Source organism: Sapajus apella, unplaced genomic scaffold, assembly GCF_009761245.1.
Source record: "Sapajus apella isolate SASKATOON/1434 unplaced genomic scaffold, GSC_monkey_1.0 scaffold34, whole genome shotgun sequence".
NCBI classification, from domain to species: domain Eukaryota; kingdom Metazoa; phylum Chordata; class Mammalia; order Primates; family Cebidae; genus Sapajus; species Sapajus apella.
The window spans coordinates 23,489,170-23,506,028 of record NW_022436974.1 but is presented as its reverse complement, the minus strand read 5'-3'; the positions used below and the strand labels follow the sequence as shown (position 1 = coordinate 23,506,028).

General features: G+C 39.4%; 1 protein-coding gene and 1 long non-coding RNA gene across 4 annotated transcripts in view; both read right to left on the bottom strand.

The window, feature by feature from the left end:
* Nucleotides 1–16,859, bottom strand: part of RSF1 (remodeling and spacing factor 1) — a 157,973-nt gene that overhangs the window by 139,246 nt on the left and 1,868 nt on the right. The gene's annotated exons all lie outside the window — the stretch shown is intronic.
* Nucleotides 3–16,320, bottom strand: LOC116563294. The gene is made up of 3 exons (XR_004274320.1): nt 15,407–16,320; nt 7,123–7,127; nt 3–16 (listed from the first exon to the last, which is right to left on the bottom strand). It is a non-coding gene; the product is annotated as an uncharacterized LOC116563294 (long non-coding RNA).

The following is a 16,859-nucleotide window of genomic DNA, read 5'->3' as shown; positions in this document are numbered from 1 at the left end:
ACCTGTATACTCTTAGCTACATGAGAGGCTATGGATGGGAAGATAGCTTGAGCCCAAGACTTCAAGGCTGAAGTGAGGTATGAATGCACCACTACACTCCAGCTTGGGCTACGGTGAGACTCTGTCTCTTCAATTAGCTGAGTGTGAAGCTGAGGCAAGAGGACTGCTTGAGCCCACTATGTCAAGGTGGCAGTGAGCCACAATTGCACCATCACACTTCAACCTGCATAACAGAGCAAAACCTTCTCTCTCTCAAAAAAAAAAAAAAAGAAGAAGTTGTTAATTCCAGTCCTTCTGAAATTCCTCCAAAACACAGAAGAGGACAGAACACATTCCACACTTCCCATTTTATGAGGCCAGGATTACCTTGTATGGTATAAGAAGAAATACATTATTTGGGGCAGGGCGCAATGGCTCACACCTGTAATCCCAGCACTTTGGGAGACCACAGTGGCTGGATCACCTGAGGTAAGGAGTTTGAGACCAGCCTGACCAACATGGTAAAACCCCTTCTGTACTAAAAATAGAAAATTAGCTGGGTGTGGTGGCCTGTAGTCCCAGCTACTTGGGAGGCTGAGACAGGAGAATTATTTGAACTCAGGAGGTGGAGGCTGCAATGAGCTGAGATCTTGCCACTGTACTCCAGCCTGGGCAAAACAAAGCAAGACTCCGTCTCAAAAAAATAAAAGAAAAGAGGAAATACATATTTAGTCTCTGCTCCATAGTTCCTGACACAAAGCTAAAATCCTTGTAACTTCCTGAGTGTAAGCTGCTAGCAGCATCTTTTGTTCTAATATGTACTCTCTGGACCTGGTTCCTGACACAGAGCTCCTAAATTCCTTGCAATTTCCTGCGCAATGGGATTACAGGAGTGTCTACACAGAGCTCTTAAATCCCCTGGAATTTCCCAGGTGACCGAAGCATCTTTTGTTCTAATGAGGCAACTCTTGGTGGGCTCCTGGAATCTTCAGAAAGAGAACTGGTCACTAGAAATACCAAGCCATGATTACATGCCTACACCCTGAAACTTTTAGACCCATCCACATCCACATCCTCTGGGGAGCAAAGAGAATATGGAGATTGAGCTAACAATTAATCATGTCCACATGATGAAACCTTCATTAAAAAAAAAAAATCCCTAAACTGGCTGGGCACGGTAGCTAACGCCTGTAATCCCAGCACTTTGGGAGGCTGAAACAGGATAGCTTGAGCCCAGGAATGCAAGAACAGCCTAGGAAACATACAGAGACCCCATCTCTACCAAAAACAAAAACAAAAACAAAAAAAAAAACCCCTAAACTAAGGTTTAAACAGCTTCTGAGTTGATGAATGCATTCATGTGCTGGGGGAGAGAAGCACCTGCACATGGGACTCTTCCAGACCCTGCTTGCCCTGTGTACCTCTTCATCTGGCTGTTTGTTTCTATCCTTTATAATAAACCTGCAAACATAAGTAAAGTGTTACCCTGAGTTTTGTAAGCCCATACAGCAGGTTATTGACCTTAAGAAGGAAGTTGTGAGAATCCCCAATTTGTAGTCAAGTCAGGCAGAAGGGTAGGGACCCTTGGCACCTAATACTTGCAACTGATGTCTAAAGTGGGAAGTTAATCTTGTGGGTCTGAGTCTTTAATTTGTGAGACTGTGGTAACTCTAGGTAGTAAGCGTCAAAATCAAATTAAATTGTAATACACCCAGTTGGTGTGAGCAGAGAACTGGAAAGTTGCTTGGTGTGGAAAAACCACAAATTTGGTGTCAGAGTATTCTGTAGATAGAAGAAACAATTTTTCATTTACCCTAATACCAAAACCATTTAATTAATTAATCAGTTAATTTTTTTTTTTTTTTTTTTTGACACAGAGTTTCACTCTTATTGCCCAGGCTGGAGTGCAATGGTACGATTTCGGCTCACTGCCATCTCTGCCTTCTGGTTTCAAGCAATTCTCCTGCCCAAGCCTCGCAAGTAGCTGGGATTACAGGCAAACATCACCACACCTGGCTAATTTTGTATTTTGAGTAGAGGCGGGGTTTCACGATGTTGGCTTATTGGCCAGGCTAGCCTGGAACTCTTGACCTCGGGTGATCCGCCTGCCTTTGCCTCCCAAAGTGTTGGAATTACAGGAGTGAGCCACCATGCCAAGGCAACAAAACCATTTAAAAGATATTACAAGAAAAAAACTTTCAAGAATATCCTAGCGAACTATGATATATAGTGCCCCTCCAGTGCCTTTCACCCCAGCCTGGGTGACAGAGTGAGAACCTAGCTCTAAAAAAATGAACAAACAAAAACTAGCAAACTGATTTCAGCAACATATGAAAGACATTGTATACCATGAACAAATGGGATGGGACAGGGAGGGGATAGCCACGCTAGAAGGACCTATTGTGAGATTAGATTGTAGAGGCAGTAGGGGCTTGAAGCAGCCGAACCTCCAGGGAGAAGATAGGGGGCCAGAGAGTGAGTTTGTTTGTAAACAGGGACCCTCTTAGTTCCCCAGGCTGAAGTGCAGTGGCACAATCATGGCTCACTGCAGCCCCAACCTCCCAAGCTCAAGCAATCCTCCTGCCTCAGCACCCCCAAGTAGCTGGGAGTATAGTCACATGCCACCACACCCGGATAATTTTTGTATTTTTTGTAGAGACAGGGTTCACCATGTTGCCCAGGCTAGTCCTGAACTCCTGGGCTCAAGTGATCCACCCACCTCAGCCTCCCAAAGTGCTGGGATTATAGGCATGAACCACCGTGCCCAGTTGAGAGTGCATTCTATCACAAGACAAAAACACTAATTAAAAACTGTTACATTGGCTGGGCGTGGTGGCTCACGCCTGCAATCCCAACACTTTGGGAGGCCAAGGCAGGTGGATACCTTGAGGTCAGGAGTTCCAGACCAGGCTGGCTAACATGGTGAAACCCTGCCTCTACTAAAAATACAAAAATTAGCCTGACATGGTGGTACGCATCTGTAATGCCAGCTACACAGAAGGCTGAGGTAGCAGATTGCTTAAACCTGAGGGCAGAGATTTTAGTGAGCCAAGATCACACCACTATACTCCAGCCTCGCCAACAGAGTGAGACTTCATCCAAAAAAAAAAAAAAAGCAGTTATGCATGGCCAAGTGTGGTGGCTCACACCTATAATCCTATCACTTTGGGAGGCCAAGGCAGGAGGATCATTTGAAGCCAGAAATTCAAGATCAACCTGAGCAACATAGTGAGACCCAATCTCTAGAAAAATATAACTAAATTAGCTGGGCATGGTAACATGTGCCTGTAGTCCCTGCTACTTGGCAGGAGGATTGCTTGAGCCCAGGAGCTCAGGGCTGCAGTGAGCCATTTTGCAGCATTGCACTCCAGCCTGGGCAACGGAGCAAGACCCTGTTTGAAAGCAAACAAAAAACTGTCATACTAAGTGAGCAGCTTCCTGATTGGTGAACATGGTGATGCCCAGATTCTACCGGGAGAGGGCACAGAAGCCCTGGATGCAGGATCCTCCCAGATCTTGCCTTATGTGTCTCTTTATCTGGCTGGTCTTAAGTTGTATCCTTTATAATAAAGCCATAACAGTAAATAAAGCACTTTCTTGAGTTCTGTGAGTCATTTCAGTGAATTACAGAACCTGAGGTGGGTTATGGGAGCTCCTCAAATTTGTAGCCAGTTGGGTAGAAGTGCAGGTGACGTGAGGACCCCACTTGTGGCTAGCATGTGAAATGGGGACAGTCTTGTTGGTGACATTCTATCTTGTAAAACGATGAAACCATCCTTCATTAACTAAATGGCATGACACCAGACTTTACTTACAGCTCAAATAATATTACAGGTCTACATTAGCACATGGTGTCTAATAGCACATTTAATAGTTGGAGACCCGGGTGCAGTGGCTCATGCCCGTAATCCCAGCACTGTGAGAGGCCAAAGTAGGCGGATCACTTGAGCCCAAAAGTTCCTGCCTGGCCAACAGAGTGAGACTCCACCTCTGGAAAAAAATATATTATCTCAGCATGATGGCAGGTGCTTGTGGTCCCAGCTACTCAGGAGGCTGAGGTGGAAGGATAGCTTGAACTCAGGTCAAGGCTGCAGTGAGCTGTGACTACGCCACTATACTGCAGTCTGGGCAAGAGAGCAAGACCTTGTCTCAAAAAAGGCTGGAGAAAAGAGTTGCTCCTCAGATGGAATTCAAGTCAAATTATATTTCTGGTAGACAATTTTTCAAGATCAATCAAGAATCAACTTTCAACCCCTATAAACACATATATCACTTATCTGTACTTCTCATCTATAATGAATTAAATCCACACTATGTATTAAACATATGTGTTTATTTATATAGAGTGGTTATTTCAATTTATTTGAAACTTCCATTTGTTTCTTTGTGGGGACAAAGGAACAGAAGGGATGTCCAACAAGTATCAAATCTCTGTACCTAGCAGAAAAAAGCAATCTCTAAAATTACAACAAACTTTTTTTGCAAATAAAATTGACAGACTATCTGGGCAGGACACAGGCTCATGCCTGTAGTCCCCACGATTTGGGAGGCTGAGTTGGAAGGATCATCTGAGTTCAGGAGTTCGAGACTTGCCTGGCCAACATGGTGAAACCCCGTCTCTACTAAAAATACAAAACTTAGCCAGGTGTGATGACACACACCTGTAATCCCAGCTACATGGAAAGCTGAAGCAGGAGAATCACCTGAACCCGGGAGACAGAGGTTACAGTAAGCCAAGAGGTGGCAGTAAGCCAAGATCACACCACCGCACTCCACCCTGGGAGACAGGGCACCACGACTCCATCTCAAAAAAAAAGAAAAAAAAAAAAGACAGATTCTCTCATTAAAGGAAACTTTACCTATAAGAGAAAACAACTGAGAACAAATGCTACGATAGTTAAAGTTATTTTTAATTACCTTAAGTACATAAACAAGGCATTCCAAAAAACTCTTCTTAAAGCATAAATGTTAAATGCATACTTAATGTTTATATAGCATATTCATATGTACATAAGAACTTAAATAATTCACAAAAACAAAAAGAATTGTGAAGTATGATATATTGCTATACTCTGTTTATTCAAGTAAGCTTTTAGAAAGCTATGAAATTAACATAGTGCTTCAAATAGTACTTATATGTAAGTTATTAGAATTCTGATTGTTTAAAACTAGAAAGTCACGTTATTTTCCCTATAAACAAACCCTGGGTCTTTTAAGCTGTTTCCCTCCTCAGTAAATAGAATTATTAACTACTCACTCTCCAAGCCAAAAATATGGAAATACTATTACTACACAAAACACTTTGCATCAATCCATTAACTAAGTCCTTATCAATAATACCTGCAACTTCTCTTTCTCAGATCCAGCCTTTTCTCTCACTCCCTGTGGCCACTTCCCCAGCTCATATCTCACAATATGACTGTAATATTATAACAACGTCTGGGTGGTTTCCCTATCCCCAAACTGCCCACTCCCTTTCCCCAAAGGACTGTTTCAGAAATGAGAATTTCAGATCAGCCCTGGTGAAGATAACATAAATCAATTCAGAGAAAATGGGGTGGGGCTCTACAAAACAAAGGTAAATAGCAGAAACAGAATAACTTTTCCCCCTTGGTATCTTAGGAAAGATAAATGCAAAACTGGATTTTTAATTATACTCAGAGGATTTGAATAAAAAATAATAAGCTTAGAAGAGGTTAAGAAATGAGTTGAATGACTACCCAAAGATTCTCCATCTCAGGCACTATTATAAAACCCAGTCTCAACTACAAAGCGACACCCATCTCTTTAAAAAAAAATTTTTTTTAATTAACCAGGTGTGGGGAAACAAGTAGTGCTAGCTGCTGAGGCAGGAGGATCACTTGAGCCCAGAAGTTTTACATTGCAGTGAACTATGAACCACTGCACTGCAGCCTGGGCAATAGAGCAAGACCCTCTCGCTAAATAAAGAAGAAAAGGAGGGGGGATCCAAGATGGGGAGGACCCAGAGGGAAACACCTGAATCATTAAAAAAAAAAAAAAAAAGTTAAATGAGTGAAAAAACAAGGGAGGGAGTTGAAATTGAGTAATGTATATCTTTGCAAGCAATGCCCAAAAGAAAAAGGAGTTATACCTGAAAAATGTCTAGTAAACAAGGGACAAAAGAAAATCTAAAAATATTTTGAAGTATGTGACACATTCATTCAACTAACATTTGAGCATCTACTATATGCTAAATACTAGGCTAGAAATAGAGTGAATAAGAGAAAATGAATTCTTTATGGAACTTATTATTGATAGTCACTGGCATGTTCCCTTTATTTAATGTGCTACATTTTTACTTTAAAGAAGGGAAAAATACATGCAAAGCATTTGTAACTCAAATCTAATTTTCTCACATGGTCTTAAGTTCCTCAACCACAAACCTTATCAGAAACCTAATATATATAGTTAGGTTACAATTTCCCATACATGCCATATTATCTGAAATTTCTTTGCCTTCTCCCATGCTGTTCCCTGTCTGGAATGCTTTTCCAACTTCTATTCAAACATTCAAATTTCCGTAATGCCTATAGTGATGTTATGATTTCCCCTGGCCAAAATCAGGTACTTGCTCATTTATATTCCCAAAGCACCTTGAAATTACTCTAAACAGCAGTTATACTTTGTATTATAACTGCTTGCATAACTATATTCATGCAAACAAGATCAGGTAAACATGATACAAATATATGCTGTCTACAAGAAACAAAATTTAGAATCAAAGACACAAGGAGGTTAAAAGGAAGGAAAGGAACACACCATGCAAAGTAAACAAAAGACAGCTGAAGTGACTATGCTAATACCAGACAAAATACATTTTAATCTGGGCAAAAATACAGACTTTAAGACAAAATTTGAAGTATTAGGACAAATAGGTAAGAACAGACATTCCTGACTACACATTAAAATTACTGATGCGAGTGTCTCAATCCCCAAGATTCACTGGAGCATTGTTAAGGCCCAGGCATCAGTATTCTTCAGAGGGATTCAAGTGATTCTAATGCACAGCCAGACACAGTTAATGATACATGATTATCATAAGGGCTAAAAACACTGAACTGCAAGGAAAAATAAGACAACTACTTTAATTAGGGTAAATAGAAGTCCTAGCAGTAGGGGAACACACCCTGGAGGCATCTGATGACACAATTCACAAAACTTTTATAGGTACAGAAGATGGAGTCTTATTTCAAAAATATTCAAAAAGAAAACTACTTCATTGAGCCCATCCCATTAAAAAAAGTTTTTAAATAAAAAAATTAGGCTGGGTATGGTGGCTCACGCCTATAATCCCAGCACTTTGGGAGACCAAGGTGGGCAGGTCATTTGAGCTCAGGACTTTAAGACCAGCCTGGACAACATGGTGAAACCTCATCTCTACTAAAAACACAAAAATTAGCTGGGTGTGGTGGAGGATGCCTGCAGGCAGCCCTAGCTATTCCAGAGGCTGAGGCAGGAGAATCGCTTGAACCTGAGGTAGAGGTTGCAGTAAGCTGAGATCATGCCACTGCACTCCAGCCTGGGTGACAGAACAAGACTCTGTCTCAAACATAAATAATAAATAAATAAGAAGAAAATTATTTCAAAGTGTGAGAAAGACTAGAATTTTCCCAAGCAATAATGAAAAGCTGGTTAGGATTCATGTCCAAATATCAAGGCATTCAACTGTTCCTATGACTTGCAGTTCTTTGGTTTCAACATATTATCTCATTCAAATATTATAGCATTTTTAAAATAATGTTCATACTAATAAAATTAAAACTTTTAAAGTAAAAAGAGGTGAGCGGGGAAATATGCTATATTATCTGACTCAGAAGCCTACGTGTTCAGACCACAACGATAGTACTGTGGATTACACTACAATCATTGTAAGATCATACCTGTGGGGACAAAACACTGGTTAAGAGTTGGGCTCTGAAGCCAGACTTAGCCCGTTTTAAATGCCCACAGCATTACAAATATTTTTTTATCAAAATTTTCTCCAACTCTTTAACAGTGTGTGACTTCATGCAAGTTACTTTACCTCTCTAAATAGTTTCCTTATCTATGAAATGAAAATAATGATACTATAAATAGAGTGACTGTAAGAATTAAATAAGATAATGTTGGTAGAAGACTACCACAGAGTCTGGCTCAACAGTAAGCTCTGATAATTTTAACAGTACTACTACAGGCATTTAACCTATAAAATTATGGTAAAGCATGCATACTACAAAGCCCCTTATTTTTGCATTTTTAAAATTTATTTTTCTATGAAAGATGAGAATGGAGAAGATAGTTCTAAGGGAACTAAAGGGAAGGTCCAAAATAAGGGAAAATAGGACACTAAAGGAATGAGATATAGTTATCATGGTGAATAAAACTAGGTAATAATGGAAGATAGACTATAAAATGAAAAGGCCATGAGGCAAAAAGTTAGCAAGGAGAAACCAGTTGACCACAGTCAAAATCACAGGACAAAAAGCCTCTAAAATGAGGAATATTATGGAATGTCTGAATCAGGTGCCAGACCAAGTTGGTACTGCTATTTATTGCTTATTTGTGGTTCTGATTAACTGAAGGTTGGCAAGACTTTAATGGGAATATAAAGTAAGCTACAGTATACTTCTGATTAGTCAAAGGTTTCCAATATTACAGTCTTGCTATTTTCCCAAACTCCAAATACCAAAAGCAAGTTAGAATGGATTATTTAGAGTAACTCATTCTATCTCATTTTCTTTTCCTAAAACACTTTTAACATCTAAACATTGAAGAAGTGGCAATTTTATTTGCAGAGCCAATTGTGAGGATGCCAAAGACAAAAGGAAAACAGTAAATATCAAATTCCCTGAGATGGCCAGCATAACACATGCCTAAGCTAAGCTTCATAACCAGTACTGCACTTCCACTGCAAAACACACTGATGACCAAGGCATTTAATCCCCCTTACTAGTAAGCTATGATCTAGAACATTCTTTCCCAGTCCTGTGTCCTCTAAGTAACCTAAATCTTTTAGGTTCTACCTTTAATAACTACATCCTTTCCCATCTGAGTACACGGCATTACCATTCATCTTATCCTCACCTCATCAGTCCCCTTGGATAAGACAGGCTTGTATAGGAGTAATGTTACAACAACTCTTAGCCTTACTACCAACTACTATGTCACATGGCCCCCATCCTGGCATTGCCTTATGACAATTAGACAGAGGTAGCTGTGGCTATTCTTCAATGAAAGAAATTTAGTTCAATGTAATATCATCACCTTCTTAACAAGAAAGCTTTTAGACTCACCTAACCCAAGAAAGAGGAGTAATTAAGACTGAAACAGTTAGTTGTAAAAGCAATATTGAGGAGACTACTGCACCAGTAATATTTTTCATTCACAGGGCATTCTAGGCATTTGGTTTGTACTATACTGGTTCTTTTTTTGCAAAAAGGGGGTGGAGTCTCACTCTGTCACCCAGACTGGAGTGCAGTGGCACCATCTCGGCTCACTGTAACCTCTGCCTCCCAAGTTAAACAATTCTCGTGCAACAGCCTCCCGAGTAGCTAGGATTACAGGTGTGCACCACCACATCCAACTAATTCGTATTTTTAGTAGAGACCAGGTTTCATCATGTTGGCCAGGCTGGAAATTTGTGTTATACTGGTTCTAAATGTATCCTCAAATACAGAGATCATCATCTGATACAGACTTCCATCTTCATACACTGGAATAGGGATCAGCAAATTTTTTTCTGTAAAGGGCCAAACAGAAAATAACTTCTTCAGGTTTGGGGTTTTTTTTTTTTTCTGTGACAGGGTCTCGCTGTCTGTGTCACCCAGGCTGGAGTGCAGTGGCATGATTAGCCTCAACCTCTAGCACTCAAGCAATACTTCCAAAGTGCTTGGATTGCAGGTGTGAGCCACCACAGCCAGCCCAATACTTTAGGTTTTGAACCTGTATGTTCTCTGTGACAATTGCTCAACTCTGCCACAGTTGTGTGAAAGCAGCTATAGACAACAGTATGTAAACAAATGAACATGGCCGTACTTAGCTATCACAGACTGGGCTTTAACTTCAAAGTTTTAGAGCAGAACATGGTCCTATAATAAATTAAGGAAAACTATTAATTTTACAAACATTTACTACATATTTGGTCTTACCTACCAATTGCTAGGGATACAATGATAAATAAGAATCCCTGTCCTCAAAGAGTTTACCATCTTGTAGGTTAGACTGTTAAGTGCAAAAAGTGTCATGAGGACCATTACATAAAATCTACAAAGGGTACATGGAGGGTAAGGAGATGGAAGTGGTTAATTTAACTTGAAAGACAGAGAGCAAGAAATTTTTCACAGAGCACTTGATACTTAAAGAGCAGACTAATGACAGGTACACTGAGTAGGCAAGGGAAGGAGGATGGGGATGGGATATTAGTCTCAGTGGAAGGATGAGGAGAAAGCATAAATGTGAAACAACCTTTCACATCTTCAGAGATGTGAAAGCAGTTCAGCGTGATTAAAACTAGCAATGAGAAATGAAAAGCGAGGTTGAATATAAAAGTGGATAAAGAAATAGACTCAATATGACTTACTATCAAAGTAGAAAGTGTCAGAGGCTAAGGTCTAGGATGCCTCCTTGGTTTCTGATCTGAGTGAGTTGGGTAGATGACAGTAACATTCATTGTAAGAGGTAATTCAAGATTAAGAGTAAATAAATAGGCTGGGCTTGGTGGCTCACACCTGTAATCCCAGCACTTTGCAAGGCCAAGTCAGGTGGATCGCTTAAGCCCAGGAATTTGAGACCAGCCTGGGCAACATAATGAAACACTATCTCTACTAAAAATACAAAAAAAAAAAAAAAAAATTAGCTGGGTGTGGTGGCACATGCCTGTGGTCCCAGCAACTTGAGAGGCTGAGATGGGAGGATCACCTGAGTCTGGGAGGTAGAGGGTGCAGTGAGCAGAGAACACACCACGGCACTCCAGCCTGGGTGACAGAGTGAGACCCTGTCTTAAAAAAAAAAAAAAAAAAGAGAGAGTAAATAAATAAAAGCAGCAATTCTAATTTTTCTTTTATAAAGCTTCTTTAGAAATTAAGTTTTAAATAACTTTTTGGTGATTATCAAAGAAATGCACAATTAACATAAAAGATGAAATGTGAAAAAATGTAAGAAAAACCAAAGGGAAGAAACCTATATAATCCTACTATCCAGAAAATAATTAAGATAAACATTCACAAATACTGGGGAAAAAGACTTAGAGTCTAAAATAAATAGACTCAGCCTTCACTATGAATGCGTTCCGGAGGAACTCTTGCTTATATGAGCCATATATAAGTTATATACTTAATGTTGCTCTTCAAGCAATCCTTGTTCAATTATAGGAGGCTGAAGCCTGTTCTGTCTGCTGGTGGGGCACCTGTCAAGTTCTCCCCTCATGCTCTTCTTTTTTAAAATCAACTTGGGCTGGATGCAGTGGCTCATGCCTGTAATCCCAGCACTTTGGGAGGCCGAGGTGGGCAGATCACTTGAGGTTAGCAGTTTGAGACCAGCGTGGGCAACAGGGCAAAGCCCCATCTCTACTAACCAAAAAAATTAGCCAGGCATGGTGGCAGGCGCCTGTAATTCCAGCTACTAACGAGGCTGAGGCAGGAGAATCAATTAATCACTTAAACCCGGGAGGCAGAGGTTGCAGTGAGCACTGCACTCCAGCCTGGATGACAGAGCAAGACTCCATCTCAAAAAGAAAAAAAATAAAATAAAATAAATCAGATGTAGTTTCTGCTTAGTGTGCCCTCACAGCCCATGTTCTTACATTGAAAAGATCACCTTGATTTTGAACAAATATTCTAAGCGTAACTTTTAGTTCTTGTTCATTTGTCCTGCCTCTAAACTGGTAAGATAATTAAACACTGCAAATTCCCAACCATCTCATCCCTGCTTCTTCAGAAATTTTTACCTTTTATTAACAGAAAGGCACAAATTATGAAATAATTTGCTATCAGAATATCTTACACAACTTACCCTGAGAGAAACCAAGTTCATCTGGTATTTTTAAACGGGTATTAAAACTTAATTCTTGCCCAGGCACAGTAGCTCATGCCTGTAATCCCAGCACTTTGGGAGGCCAAAGTGGGTGAATCACCTGAGGTCAGGAGTTCAAGACCAGCCTAACCAACATGGAGAAATGCTGTCTCTACTAAAAATACAAAATTAGCCAGGTGTGGTGGCACATGCCTGTAATCCCAGCTACATGGGAGGCTGAGGCAGAAGAATCACTTGAACCCGGGCAGTGGAGGTTGCAGTAAGCCAAGATTGCACCATTACACTCCAGCCTGGGCAATAAGAGCAAAACTCTGTCTTAAAAAAAAACTTAATTCTGAGCAAAACATGAAAGCAAAAAGTAGTCTAATAATGATGATGAAATGGGATCAAGTTTGCAATTTATAATTTGTAAAGGGAAACACACACACACACACACGCACACACACACACACACACACACACACACACACAGAGAGAGAGAGAGAGATAACAGAGAACTGATACAATTTAACAGATCCCAAACTCACAATAAAAATAAGAAGTGGCTGGGCACAGTGGCTCATGCCTGTAATCCCCGCACTTTGGGAGACCAAGGTGGGTGGATCACCTGAGGCCAGGAGGTCAAGACCAGCCTGGCCAACGTGGCAAAACCCTATCTTTATTAAAAACACAAACATAAGCCAGGCATGGTGGTACATGCCTGTAATCCCTGTTACTTGGGAGGGTGAGAAAAGAGAATCACTTGAACCCAGGAGGCAGAGGTTGCAGTGAGCCAAGATCACATCACTGCACTCCAGCCTGGGCGACAGAGTGAGACTGTCTCAGAAAAAAAAAAAAGCAGAGAAAGAAAAAAAGAAGTAAGAAGTTTTGGCCACAAATGGTGGCTTATGCCTGTAATTCCAATACTTTGGGATGCTGAGGTGGGAGTATCACCTGAGGCCAGGAGTTCAAGACCAGCCTGGACAATACAGTAAGACCTCATTCTCCACCAAAAAAAAAACTTTAAAAATAAGCTAGTCATGGTGGCATGTGCCTGTAGTTCCAACTACTCAGGAAGCTGGGGCAGGAGGATTTCTTGAGCCCAGGAATTCAATGCCCTAACTCTGAAAAAAAAGAAAGAAAATACATTTTTACAAAGTAGGCATTCACCTCCGAAATCCACTGATAATATTCAAGCAATACCAGTTTAATACTGTTTAAGTCAGTTTCCTCTATTATTGTGGTTCAATTGTTTAGTGACTTGGAAACCCCAAAAATATGTTTCTTTTTAAATTTCAGTGCCTCCCTTCTTCCTAACACACCGGTACATACCTCATGCTGAACACACTGGAGCTAGCAGGCACTGTAGTTTATGGCATACAAATGAAAGATAGCTTAAAATGGAAGAAGCAACCCCTTCAAATGGCTAAAGGTGGTGCAACTTCAGACACGGTGATCAGGAAATGGAAGTAGAGGGGAAGTGGAAGAGTAAGGAGAGAATGTCTGCTGTTCTCTCTAGTTTAGGCATCAATTTGCCTGGAGGCACTGCTTGTGCCCAACTGCACAAGAGTGAGCAAAAATGTTTAAAAGTTAGCTAATATAAACCTAACTTACAGATATGACCATATAAAGCTAAACAAATTATAAATCAAAGCCTGACAGAATATATGTGATTAGAAAGTATACATTATACTTGCTCATGTAATTAAAATGTTTTTAAAAGAATGTAGAATATACCCTAATACCTTTTGCAGGATCTACTCTACAATAACAACAGAAAATAAACAAACAAACAAAAACCAAGCATAATATATTAAGACCATACACATCAGGTAGAGTAAAATTTTATTAAATCCAGCAACACATATAACGTCTTCCTTGAATACATGATTCAGTTTAACATGTACTTTAGGACTAAATTATTCTTACTTTTTCATATTGCATTGGTCATACATCTCACCATAAAACTCTCAGATAATTTTAGTCTACAACTGTAGGCTAGAATTTTATCAAGTGGAGTAGATTATTGCTCCACTTGATAAAATCTCAGAAAAAAAAAAATAAGTCTTTGAACAATGTAATTAGTTTCAAGCTCAGTCTAGCTACTTCTTACTACATTAGAAAATTCTTTTAAAAGGCTCATGTTTAATTTTTTTTTTTTAGAAATAACCCCCACAACATTTACTGTAGCTGTATCTGTAGATACCAGATGTTCAATATACATATTAAATGAATGAACTCACTAATAAATGCTTACTTTATCTTCTTACTGGTGAGGTCTGTTTGAGAATTTAACAAAACATCTAAATTTAAGGCAAATTTTTTAATCATTAAAAGACTGGCTTATGTTAGCCAGACAAGTTCCCCTGTCTCCATTACCTCCTAGTACCTAGGGCAATGCCAACAACCTCCTTAACTTTATGACATCTCAAAAATAATAGAGATGAAATTTATTTCTTTCTTTCCCTCTAATAAGTGCCCCAAAGAATATTTATTTTTTCAAAGGCAGAAGCGCCACAACTAAAAAATTTCAACCTAACCAGGCTCTGAGTCAAGCAATACTACTATTAATATATGTATGCCCTATCAGTATCTACCACTATAGATTCAAGCAATCTCTAATACAAGCACCTGGTAAAATTTTTTGTTTAAATCAACACATGGTGTTGCCAGTTATAGTAGTTACCTTTCCACTTTATCAAATGCATCTAAAAATGTATTGTCACACACAGATCAGTTACAGTAACAGTAAACGAGAACATAGTAAGTTATAGTTACAATTCCAGTTAAAAAAGCATATGCTTTTATCCTTGATATTTTGACTTCAAGAGTTAAAATTCAAATCATTAAAATTAAATGCAGAAATGAAACAAAAAAACCACTGTTCAACTTAATATCATACAAGCAATTTAGCCAACCATAGTATAAACTATGAGAATCCTAACACATTATCTGTATTTACCTTAATAAACATCAGATATGTAACATCTCAACCAACATCTAGACTGTTTTTAAAGAATAAAATAACCGTAATTACTTATGAAATGTGTATTACTGTTGGGCATTGCACAACTTTTCAAACCTTGAGATCAGAGTGGTCCCTGCTATCCTCTTTCCAGCTGCATACTACTTTTTGTGCATTTTACCACAGCAACCACTAAAAAACCAGCTTCACAAAGACATGTCATCTATAGAAACATAGCACAATCTTGAAACCATGAACTATGTAAGGCAGTAGTTCACCTGGCAACCAGCAAATTTCAACTATCACTGTATCCTATTTGAAAATTTAAACTATCAGATGGAGTTGGCAACAATGCTCTGGGGTGCAGTTTGGAAACCATGATCCTGTGGCAAGCTATACAACTTTATGGCTTTGGACTCAGACTTGGGTTGGAAATCAGATTCTACCATTAACTTAATCAATCTATTGAGCCAGAGTTTGTATGCCTGCCAAATAGGAATAATACTATGAACAACTTTAGGGAACACTTGTAAGGAACTAAATCCATGCCTTTTAACTCTTGTCCACCACAACTCTTTCCCAAAAAGATTCAGTTCAAATCTTGTTGGCTGAACCACTATCGTTTTATCAGCTATTTGAAACAGGCTGAAAGTTTGTAATAGTTATCAACCATAGTGGTTCAGCCAACAAGCGAACTTGTTGATGATGATACCATGGTTCATCATCAAAGTTCTGAAAATCTTTCCCCTCCACAGCATTTCACCTGCAGAGACTTTTCATTTGCCAAGTGTTCTGAACTGTGTAACATTAATTAACAATTGTTCTAAGATCACCTTATGACAGGATCTATTATTATCAGTCCCCTTAGCAACTCTATAACAACGGTAATGCAGTGGCTGAAAAAAATGATCCTTCTTAGCTCAGATTGCCTGCCATTTTTACTTAGTGGCCCACTATTCAATTCATTCAACTCTAATATTGTATTCCTCTGATATTAATATAAACTAAATGCAGTGATCAAAATAACTAAAAGAAAAGGAGTGGCAAGCAATCTCATATACCACCCAAAATACCATGTCATCCTGGAAAACCTATGCATTTCAACTTGGTCCAGAGAGATTCCCAAAATAATTTGCTAGCCATCCTTTCCCCAAATGCCCACAGTTCGTTCTCTGAGAGATACAGACTATCATTTCCCAAGGCATCCTAAAAGCAACTTTCTAAGGCATGCTACTTCACAATGACTACTTTCTTAAAAATAAAAAAAGGGGCCAGGCATGGTGGCTCATGCCTATAATCCTAGCACTCTGGGAGGCCAAAGTGGGTGGATCACCTGAGAGGTCAAGAGATTGAGACCAGCCTGGCAAACACGGTGAAACCCCGACTTTACTAAAAATACAAAAATGAGCCGGGTGTGGTGGTGCATGCCTGTAATGCCAGCTACTCAGGAGGCTGGGGCAGAATTGCTTGAACGTGGGAGGTGGAGCTTGCAGTGAGCTGAGATCATGCCACTGCACTCCAGTCTGGGCAACAGATTGAGACTCCATCTCAAAATAAATAAAAATTTTAAAAAGGAATGAAAATATAATTTGATAATGAAATTACTAAACTGAGAGTTTAATTTTTAAAGAAATTCTGAGGGAAGTCTTTATATAATATAATTAGACACCCTCCTATTTTGTACTATTTTTTAAATTAACCTTTTGTAAGCCACTTTGTTAAGGGTGGAAGGGATGTGGGCTGGTAAGAAGAGATTAACAGACCTGTACTATAATTGCTGTATTAATTTGAGTCTTCAGTAGTCATAACATCATACAGATTTTTTATGGGTAATACTCTGAAGAACTTCATATTTGGCGCTTCCTAGCAATGCAAATAAATTTAGTTAACAGAAACTTCTTCATTT